The following is an 11,672-nucleotide window of genomic DNA, read 5'->3' as shown; positions in this document are numbered from 1 at the left end:
ATTGCCATAGGTGTATAATACAGGCCACCCAACCAATCAGACGAAATAGATGGACTCTTTGCCAACCAGTTAACAAACGTATGTAGGAAGCTTACCACAGTAGTAATGGAGACTTCAACTATCCAGATATCAACTGGGAGACAACTGCAGCGAGCAGAAGATCAAACAGATTCTTTACCAACCTAGCCAACAACTTTTCCATCCCAAAGGTTGGGCTGCCTGGCTGCCCGCTCGAGCTGGGCTGCCTAGATTGGGGTATGGGTCTAGAATATGCTGTGACTCACTGGTACACTGCTTCCAACAGTCTTCCACCTTGTCTGTTATTCAGCTGCTGGTTCGCAGTTCTCAGTTGCCTTTTTTTTCCAGTATCAGGCTACTTAGTTGTAATCCTGAGCTGGCTCCCTCATTTTCTGTTGCTGGCTGTCTTCAACTCCACATGCTGCCATTCATTCGCTTTGCTCCTGTTTGCTGGAGTTTTCCTCTTTACCCCAATTTCTTCTTTTCCTTTGTCCTTTCCATTGTCCTTATCTAACTTTCTGCTTCTTTTTCCTCCCCTTTCCCCCTCTCCTAGTACCTTTCTACTTAGTTTGGTTACTTCTGTCCCCATGATCCAATACTGCTTCCTACTCTGCCACCATCTTGGATTCCTCAAGAGCTCAGTTTTACTATTTGGGCCCTGAAATGGTTGAAGAGGATTATTATCTTATTACCTACTTGAAGTATATCATCTTTCCAGAGAACTACTATATTTTTAGCTTGGTATTCAAGATAAAGTGATACAAGTGACCTCAGTGCCAATATGGCCTTCAACAAACCATCCTGCCTCTATAGATACTTTTTCCTCTGTGCCTGGCCAGAGGTTCTTATGTGTGCCATGTGTGCCATTTGATTCAGTGTCAATGTTGTGACAATTAAGAAACTGCAACCATTTTACCTTTTGCTTTTACTGTGCTTTTTCTGCTGTTTGAGATATTTATATGTAGAAGGGGGGATGAGGGGAATGCTCAAGTGTTTTCAGTTAGCCATAACAATCACAGCTGTGTGTGAACTCAAGGTCAATGTTAGATAAAGTTTTGGCAGGTTGAGAAGTTGGGAGGAGAGCCTGAAGGAGGAACCTGTCACCAGCACCACAACCACAGCTACTACATCAGTGGATGGAGCGCAGGCCATTGCACTGATAGTGTGGTTTCTGACATTCCAGCAGCAGGAGCGAGACCAAAGACCTGAGAGCACATCTGGTTGTTGCAATGCACCCTGCCTAGGAGAGACTCATGGTGTTCAGAGGTGGCCCAGCTGAAGAACCGAGTTCTTCAAAGACCGCTGAAGTTGAATTTCCACTGTTTTCCTCCCAGGAGTTGCACTCTCCTAATCATAGAGCAGCTAAACGGGTGGCACCATTGGATGAGCTGGGTGAATGGAAGTATCTGACAGCAATCTGAAGCCAGTCAGTCAAGCATTTGAGGGAGATATTCGAAGAACTAGACGTGGGAAGCTAGGAGCAGGCTACCCGCCCATTGCTGACCAGCAAGCGAGATGACAGGCGCCTCCAAGATTGTTCCCAGTCCAGTAGAAGCCCAGTCCTGTTGGTGGGGCCAGAGCCACTTCCCTGCTACTAAAGGCTCCAGCTTTAACCTCAAGCCCAGTCAAATGAAGCCCAGGTCATCGGCAGCAGCGTGCTAGCCCCAATCGTTGTCGGCATTCGCCATCAGCAATGCAGCCTTGAATACCATCACTGATGCTACACCATCCCAGAGCCCATGTCAAGGTTTGATCAGACAGGGCGCATTCAACGTGACCTGATGCAATAGTATGGCTACCTGCACGCATTGCTAGACAGGCAGCAACCCGTAACACCCCCACCTTTTAAACCCACTTTTGACGGAGACCCTGAGAAGTTAACTTTCCTTTTGAACCAAGTGCGTTCCTACATGAACCGAAATGCCAATGCCTACATGGACCCTACAGCGATGGTCGATGTCAAAGCAGCAAATCTGGAGGGGGAGGCATCGGAGTGGCTGAATAGCTTGCACAACGAGCAAGTGCCAGAGTTTACAACCTATTCATCCAAGGGCTAAAAGCCAGGTTCGAGGACGAATCCATAGTTCTGCAGGCAGAGAAAGACATTCATGAAGTGAAACAGGCAGGTAGACCAGCGAAGGAATATGTGCGTGAATTCTGGGGGGTGGCTAGAACAATCCCTCATGCACTATTTCAAGAATGGCCTGGACACCAATCTGTTCCAAGCCTGTGTCTATCATGGGATTCCTGACCAACTGCAGGAATGGTACCAGGTGGCAGTAAAGATGGGCATCAACCAGGCTTCCGGTTTCTGCTTGCAATGCTAGCGGACGTGCAGGGAGAGCTCTCCTCTCCCCTGCCCGGTTTCCCTCTGTTGGAAGACCCTGAAAAGGGTTGAAAGTCGCCCTGGAGAGGCAACAACCGTGAGGAGGCCCTCTGACTGATTGTGGGGGGGGGCAGCAGTCCCTCTGTTTGATCTGGAGCAGCTCCTCTAGACCGATGAAGAAAAGACCGGCCATCAACATGGCCGATCATCAAGCCATACCAGCCAAAATCCAAAAGCACTAACAAGCACGACAAAAGCAATGTGGAGGAATTGGGTGAGACCCTACCTTTCTTTTTTTCCCAACTACTTTCCTGTGGGAGCGTCTTGAAAATTTCTTTTTCCCCCTTTTGGAATAGCAGCGTTTGCCTACTTGGGGAGTTAAAGCTTTGAAGAGAAAAGAAAAATATAATTAAAAACAATAACAAAAAAAATATTGGACTTGTACCTTTTGGAAATTTGGGATCCCCAAAACTTCCTATTTCTATGGGGACCTATTACCCTATCTACTTGTCAAGCTGGAGGGGGGGAAGGAAAAAAATTAAACTGGATAAAAGCTTAATTGGACTTTGGAAAAAGATTTTATATGCTACTGAGGACATCTTGTGGCAAACACTGGTACAGCAAGGAAATTTATTTTTTACTGTGTGATCTGGTTACAGCCTAGCTGGCCTTGGCCCTATCAAAAAAAGATAAGAATTTGAAACAGCTGGTGGTGAAAACAATTCCAAGGAACAGTGGTGGTGGACATTCACTGACTTCTATTAAAAATAGCCTCCACTAAAGAACAATCTGTAAACACCTTAGAAATGGAGGATCACTGCCCACAACTTAACCATAAACTTATACTTGAAAAAATCCTTGAAGTCACTGAGCTATGGAACTCCAGACTGAAAGACAAAAGTGCCAGCCTAAATTTACAAAATGAAGCCCTGATTTCAACTGATGAACTTAGAATCCAAAAAGCAACAGAAGAGGAAGAAATTAATATCAAGATAGAGGACCTTAAAGAACAACAAGTACAATCTACTGAGAACTTCAATAGCCAAACCTCGATCTCAACTATAGAATCTACAGCTCGAAAAACAACACAAGCTGAAGAAAACAACACTAAGATAGAGGGTCCTAAAGACCTACAAATACAGCATAATGAAAACTTAGACAACCAAAAAACAAGTACAACACTGGACATGAACTCTTACTCAAGTCAGATGAAACCGGTGGAAGAAGACCAGACCGAACTGATGACAAATATACTGATCCAAATATGGAGATTTGAACTATTAGAGCAACAACTTAATGATTACAAAGGGGCCAGCTCCCTTGAAAAATAGACAACTGGATGGTCTCCCTTGATTCAAATAACGTGTAGGAATGAAAGGAGATCCATTTGAGGATTTAAGGGCACTGGTATGGAAGCCTGCTTGGCACAAAAAGAAAGCCAGGGTTAGACTTAAAAAATGGGTTTTTTTAATATATAATGGAAGAGTCTAAAATTTTACTTGATGGGCTAAGGGGAGACTTTAAAATATATTATTTGATTTAATACTTAGGATTTAGATTTAGATTTGCAAGAGAAATGTAAATTAGCTATTAGAATATAGTTTTGAATTATAACATTGAAGTTGGATTAAGACAATAAAGGATATTTTATTAGTAAGTGATGAGGTACTAGGATGACAAATAGAATATATTTGTGAAATATATTTGTGAAATAAGAATGTATTTAACTAAGCAATATGTGTATGTTAGATATGATAACTATTATGTAATGAAATAGGGGAAATTTGGGCTACCTGAAAGTTAAATATTATGGATCTTAAAGGCTAAGTTGGAGCACTGTAACTGAAAATTGGTAAGAATTTAAAAACAGGACATACTAATTATAAGTAAAAATATTTTGATAAATATCTTAACTGATTGTGCTATAGCTAGAAATGTACTAACTTGATTGTGATATAGCAATTATGGGAAACTTTTGATGATCTAACCTGAGATATGTACAAATGATTTTGTTATTGGACTATTAAGTACCTGATCACCACGTTGCTTTCTAAATATCTTGACATTTTGATGTAAAATTGGAAAATTAATAAAACTTGTTTATATAAAAAAAAGATGGACATTGACCTGACCTGTTATAAGAAGCCGACCACTCCCGCACTGGGACTGAGGCCAGAACCGGTGAGATGACCACCACCTCAAGGACCCCCAGTGGCAGGTGCGGCGGAACCTCCTAGACCGGCATGTCAAACTGCCATCCCACGGGCCAGACGCATCATCCTGAAACTGCACCCACCCCATTGCTGGCAATGGGGAAAAAGTTGCGATACATCGCACGCCATCACGTGACATCGCAAGTTTGACATGCCTGTCCTAGACCATCTTTGGCTCCACCGATCAAATGTTTTAGATGTGGCCAGCCAGGTCACTGGGCAGTTGCTTGCCCTGTCCCGTTCCTGCAGCAGAGAGGCGGCTCAGCCCCACCAGAGAAAATTAACCCAGCCATCTGGCAGGGAGAAGTCAAATTGGGTCGTGCAGGAACCAGTTGCCCAGGTCACCTCTCCCACTTAAGAGAGTCGAAACCCCAGCTGATTCAGGTACCATGTTGGTTCCTTATGAAAGCAATGATGAGGGGGAGAATGACCCGATGGTGAGTCGACCTATTCCACCTTTTTCCCTTTCAGCCAAACTTATAGTTCCTAAGACAGGAACTTAAATGGACTTACGGGTACTGGTAGGGTGCTCACGCTGCATTATCAGCCTGCCAATTGCTCTCAAATTGGGCATTCAGGTGAGGTTACTCTCCAAACCCATGAGGTTTGAGCAGGCAGATGGGTCTTTAATGGGAGGAACCCTAGTCACTCACCTAACTGAGCCAGTGCCGCTAGAAATAGATAAACATTGGGAGCTTATCTGTTTTGTGGTGGCTCTGAAAATGACTGAAACAGTGATTTTAGGCCTAGCTTGGTTAGACAAGTGGAAACCCTTTATCTGGTGGGAAAAGGGGATGAGAACCCTAAGATTACCCATAGGGACATCCCCTCCCAATCCTCCTTTGACATTAGCAGCGACATGGAGCCGCTGGCCAACACAATAAAGATAGCCACTATCTCCCTGCCTGGAGAGCCACTCATCCCCAGTGAATATCGAGACTTGGTAGAAGTGTTTAGTGAAAAGGAATGCAATGTCTTGGCACCCCACAGACCGAATGACTGCGCCATTGAAATTTTACCGGGAGCCAAGTTACCAAAGCCAAAAATGTATGCAATTACCCCCCCCCTCAAGGTGGAGGAATTGCGGCAATACATTGACAAGAATTTGGCTAGAGGATTCATTGAGCTGGCAAAATCCCAAGTAGCAGCCCCAGTACTATTCAAAGAAAAGAAAGATGGGTCACTCCGCCTTTGCATTGATTATGAGGGGCCCAACCACGTGAGTGTAGAAAATATGTACCCCCTCCCTCTATTGAAGGATTTGTTAACCCATATGGCGAAGGGGCAAATATTTACCAAATTAGGTCTGAGAGAGGTGTATTATCGCATAATAAGAGAAGACGATGAATGGAAAACTGCTTTTAACAGCCTTTTGGGCAGCTATCAGTTCAAAGTTATGCCATTTGTATTACAAGGGACTCTTGTTGTTTTTCATGCAGCTGATCAACCAGGTTCTACACAATCATTTGTACAAAGGTATTTTGGTGTATCTTGATGACATCTTAATCTATACTGAGACTATGGCAGATCATGTATGTTTAGTGCGAGAGGTGTTGAAAAAATTGCTAAGCGCTAAACTTTATGTCAAACTGTCAAAGTGTGGATTACATCAGACATGTTTGGATTATTTGGGCTATGGAATTTCAAATGAAGGCATTGAGATTGATCCAGCTAAAGTTAAAGCTGTAATTGAATGGCAGCCTCCAAAAACTCAAAAACAGATACAAAGCTTCCTGGGGTTTGCCAATTTCTACCATCAATTCATTCCATCATTTGCTGAAATTGCTTTACCCCTGACAGAACTGTTAAAAACTGGCAAAGGTGGGCAGAAACCATGACCTGGTCAGCCACTACAATGGACTATGGAATGCCAAGCCACTTTTGAGAATTTAAAAAGTCTATTTGCTGTTGAACCAGTCTTAAAACACCCCTACCCAGAGGAACCATTTGTTATTCAAGCCGATGCCAGTGATGTGGCTGTAGGAGCAGTACTTTTCCAGAGAAATCGTGACGGGATTTTACAACCCTGTGTTCACTGACACTGAGTGAAGATGGCCTCTTTGGGAGAAAGAAGCCTTTGCAATTTGATGGACTTTGTTGATGTGGTACCATTACATAGAGGGGAGCAAGATGCCTTTTGAAGTATGGACTGATTACAAAAACTTAGAGGTATTGAAAACTCCCCATAAACTATCTCCCAAACAAGTATGTTGGGTGCAATATTTCAATCATTTTAATTTCACCCTAAAATACATATTGGGTGGTGAGAATTTTCTGGCTGATGCCCTATTCAAATTGTCCCAGTATAAAAGCCAGTGCAAACAAAGCATAGACTCCATTATGTCTGCACCACAGGTTATTTCTCAAATAAACCTGCAGAACCCCCAATCTGCTAAGATTCCTAACCCTGATGATCCTATAACAAAGAAGTTGAAACAAGAACTGATCAATGATCAATGGGTTAAGGACAAGCAAATCATCCTTACACATAGAGATGGGTTGGCTTACAAAGGGGGAAAATTATATCTGCCTGAATCACTCAGGCTCCAAGCACTCCAGCGCAGCCATTATATCAAACAGGCTGGTCACACCTCCAATAAACAGTCATAAATCATATTCCCCAATTAGCTTGAAGTGTGGGCTTTCTCCCCAGTTCTCCAGTCCACCGAAATGCTATCAGCTGTGGGCCCAATGACCTTGGGTTCCCATGGCAGAGTTATTATTGTTATGACTAGCTGGACTCTCATCCCATTCCCCCCTCCCAGCATCAACTAATTCTAAAAGAATAGAGAAAATGGCTGCATTTTCATCTGTTGTCAAAGCAAGAAAATCTGATGTTAGCAGCGTTGACACCCCTCCTTGATTCTAACCTGGTAGTATGCCTCTCGCAAATCCAGTTTAGAGAAAATTTTCCCCTTCGATAGGTGGGCTAGCATGTCTTTCATGAGTGACAAGGGGTAGATATTATTTACGCACATTGTGTTTAGAGATCTATAATCCATGCAGAGGCAAAGAGACCCATCTTTCTTTTTGTGGAACAGCACCGGGGCAGCCACGTTTGGTCTCGCTGGCTGAATGAAACCCCCTGCCAAATTTTTCTCTATGAACTTTTACAGCTTCTCTAACTCCCAGGGGGTCACCGAGTAGAGTTTGGGCTTGGGCAGCTTAGCCCCTGGGTCAATCTCAATGGCATAGTCTGTGGGGCAGTGAGGGGGCAACTCATCGGATTGTTCTTTGCTGAATACTTCAGCTAGGTCCTGGTATTCCCTGAGCACACCTTTCAATTCTTGATTGTTGACAGACGCTGCTATTTTCCCTCTGGCCCTGGATTCTACTTCCTTAGCCATGCCATTCCTAAAATCAGAGTTTACTCCATGCCAGGGGCCATTATAAAAGTCAAGGTCTCAGTGTGGTTCCCCATGGTGAGTTCTACCGGCCACATGGCAAGGGTCGACGGGACACCCCCCCTGCAATGGACCCATCTAGCTGGCCAAATGAAATAGTCTTCTTCAGTCTCCTCATGGGAATTCCCACGTTTTCCACCAGGGTTGGGCTTATCAAGCATCTGGTGCAGCCTGAGTCCAATAAAGCCTTCAGGGCCACCTTCTCCTCCATCCCTGGGCTTAGCAGTTTTATGGGCTTGGTGAGGGATGCTATGGGTCCACTTACCATGGGTTCATCATTGGAGTTGCTGTCAGATGCCTCTGCTCACTTCTCTGGCACGGTCAGAGTTCCCCCTCCCGATTTTTCGGAAGGTTGGAACTTGACAACCTTGGTGCTTTTCATTGCAGCTTCCTTGAGGTGCTGAGGGGTTTCCCCAGGTTTCCCTCCCAGGCTGGTCTGGCTTCCTGACTGGGGTCTTTGAATGGCATTCCACAGCTAGACGGCCTTCTTTACCGCACTTAAAGCAGACAGTTGAGCACAGTGCCACTGCTGTGGTTTTACTCTCCAGTGGGGAGCATCTCCATGACTGACCAAATTGATGCTGATTCTGGGCTTGGTCAATCTCTGCCTCCTCGGCCAGGTTGCACCAATCATGGAGACAGATAGGGGCTCCTCAGGCTATACAAGCATGGTAGAAATCATTATTCAGCCTGTCTTTGAAGCAGCTCACCAAGATTTCCTCTGGCCTGTCTTTGAAGCAGCTCACCAAGATTTCCTCTGGCCTGTTGAGATGGCAAACTAGGTCTTGGAAATCCTCGGTGTACTCAGCCACCGGGCATTGGCCCTGCCTACTGTTTTAATGCAGTACCTAGCCTTCTGGTCGGCTAAGGAGTCCTCAAACCATCTCAGGGTGGCCATGAAATGGTTGAAGTTCCAAAGGTTGAGGGCATCGGCATTATGTAGGGTCACCATCCAGCAGGCTGCTGTGCCTTCCAGAGCCATGGTTACAATTCTGACCCATCCACTCTCACTGGGGATCTCCTGGCCATACTCATACATGTAGCTCAGGACTTGAGCCAGAAAGAACCCCAGATGCTGGGGTTCCCCATCCTACTTCATACTGAGGGGGGAAGTTTTCCATTCAAGTCGGCAGGTTCCCCTCCTTCTAGCCCTGCATCCATCACCCCTGGCTGGGGTGGCTCGGGCTAGGGTCTCTACAGCGGTTATAGTCCCCACAGCCTCTGTGATACTGGTGAAAGGGGTAGGGTTGGTGGGTTCACTTTCCCCCCTTTCCTCTTCCTCCTCCAGCCTTCTCTTGATCCAACCCTGACAGGGTTCTGCTTCTTCCTCCTTGAGGTTTTTGAAATCTTCCAGCATCAGGTTTATGGCTTGTTTAAGGAAATGGTCAGACCAGGTCAGTCTCTCATCTTTTTCCTTGCTGAGGTTGAGCTACCATTCCATCTCCCATTTCCACCCCAGCTGGTGGCTGCCACAGTGGAGGGTTACTTTCTTGGACCTTCCTTCCCAGTCCTCCTTCATCCCCACGCCAATCAACCATCTCAGCTTTATGATTTTTTTCTCCCATTTCTGCTTCATCATCAGAGCTGGAGAAGTCCGAGCTGCTGTCACTCGGGCAAGCTTTCAGGGGGGCCTCCACCCAGTGCTCCCCTTCTCTTTTCTCACTGCCATGATTAGACATTGCTTGCACAATCCCCATGGTAGGGGTTTTCTTCCCTCTGGATCTTTGCAGATTCTGCTTAATGTAAGGACCTGCCTCAATTAAACCTCCCAAGAAAAAAGAACTCTTGAAACTTGCATCATTTCAACAGGAACCTTTATTGGGAGGTATTAACAATAGGAAAGTAAGAGAGGATCTGAGGTTTCCCCACATGAAACAGTAAATTCAAAGTAGAAATCCAACCCCACCCCAACTGTCCATCCAGCTGGTTCAAACAGAGCCAATCCAAGGTGTCAAATTGTTGTGGGAAAGAACCGATAAGGCGCTTCTCTCAAGATTGTCAGGTCTCTCTGCAGCTTCTTCCCTCTGCCTGGAGACATTCCATTCTCACCCCAAGAAAGAGATACTTCAAAGAGGAAAGAACAAAGCAAAGAAACTACACTGTGGAATACCCATAGGCCACCCTCCCCCCCAACAGAATGGCAGAACCCGAAAAAGGGAAGAAGGAAATAGGGAAGAGAGGAAAAAGGTGTTCTGACAATACCTCAGATGCTATGTTAACTAACAACAGACTAATTGGGCAGACAACAATACTGTGCATAGTACAGGACTTACTCTGTTCAAAATAACCAGTGGTCAGGAGTTGGTCCCTATGCCCAAATACCCCCAAGAACCTCCTACTTTACAGACTTTAGATCAGTGGGTGATATCCTTGCAGACTGTTTGGGTGAATGCAAAAAGAGCTTTAGCTCAAGCAGCAAAAATGTAAAATGAATAAACCAATAAGAAATCTCCCCAGAGACTGTTCCATGTGGGAGAGAAGGTTTACACTAAGTATCTGAGACTGAAATTACCTAGCAAAAAATTGGGAGTTAAGTTTCTCGGTCCTTTTCCTATGTCAGAATTATAAATTTGTCACAGTTCAGACAAAACTCCCACGACTATTAGGGAAAGTCCACCCCATTTTCCATTGCAGTTTGTTGAAACCAGTCAGAGAATCGTCCTTGCAGCCAATTAAAAAAAAGTACTCAGACCCATTCTAGTAGACAGGGAAACTCATTATGAGATAAAACACATTCTTGACTCTAGATCAGTGATGGCGAATCTTTTCAAGACCGAGTGCCCAAACTGCAAACCAAAACCCACTTATGTATCACTGGGTGCTGGATGGGCATGGCCCATTGGGTGGGCATGGCAGACTGGATGGGCATGGCCAGGGTGGGCATGGCCACCTTGATGTTGCTCCTGGAGATGGATGCCTGTCGGGGCAGGGCAAGGTTGGGGGAGATTCAGGGGGTCTCTGGCAGGTGGGGAGCTTGGCAATTTGATATATAGGTTGCCATATCTGACTACCACTCCATTTTCTGTTTAATTTGCTAGTAATTCCAATTGTACATTAAACCCAACCCCTGTGAATCCACCCACCTTTTAACCCCATTATCTGTGACACTCTTGAAATAAACAGAAAGGGATAAGACTCAGAACACCAGCAGGCAGTATTCATTCCCAGTACTTGATAGTCTCAGCAATATCTGTTGTGAAGCTGGTTCTTTGCAGGCAATAAGCAGGACGGAAGGTTGCAAACAGGAACATTGCTTTATTGAGGCAAACAGGAACAGAACTGAAACAGAGGCTGCTGCACAGCTACTTATATGGTTGGCCACTAGGCGGTAAGCAATAGGTTTAAAGGAACCCATTCCCACTCCAGATCATCCAATGATCTTCTTGGAGACAACAAGTCTGGCTTAGTCAGTGACCGTTACACAAACACACCATTGAGCAACCTTAAGCAGCATTCAAACAGACACGTGAACGGTTCAAGTAAAAATCCCAATACATTGCAATATCTTTCCTATTTTTGATGTAAAAGGGAAAAAAGTAATCTGATTTTTTTATGCAAAAGAACAAAAAGATTTTTTTAGCTCCAAATTGCAGATTATAGTTATTTCATTATACTTTCTTCAAGAATTTTCTCAAAAACTCAGTAAGAGAATGTTGATAGAATTCTACTGGCTAAGGTTCTGGATTCTAGAAGTTACTTTTGTAAGAGTCT

This window comes from Vipera ursinii (assembly GCF_947247035.1).
Source record: "Vipera ursinii genome assembly, chromosome: 4".
Classification (NCBI taxonomy): Eukaryota; Metazoa; Chordata; class Lepidosauria; order Squamata; family Viperidae; genus Vipera; species Vipera ursinii.
Note: the sequence above shows the minus strand (reverse complement) of the source record.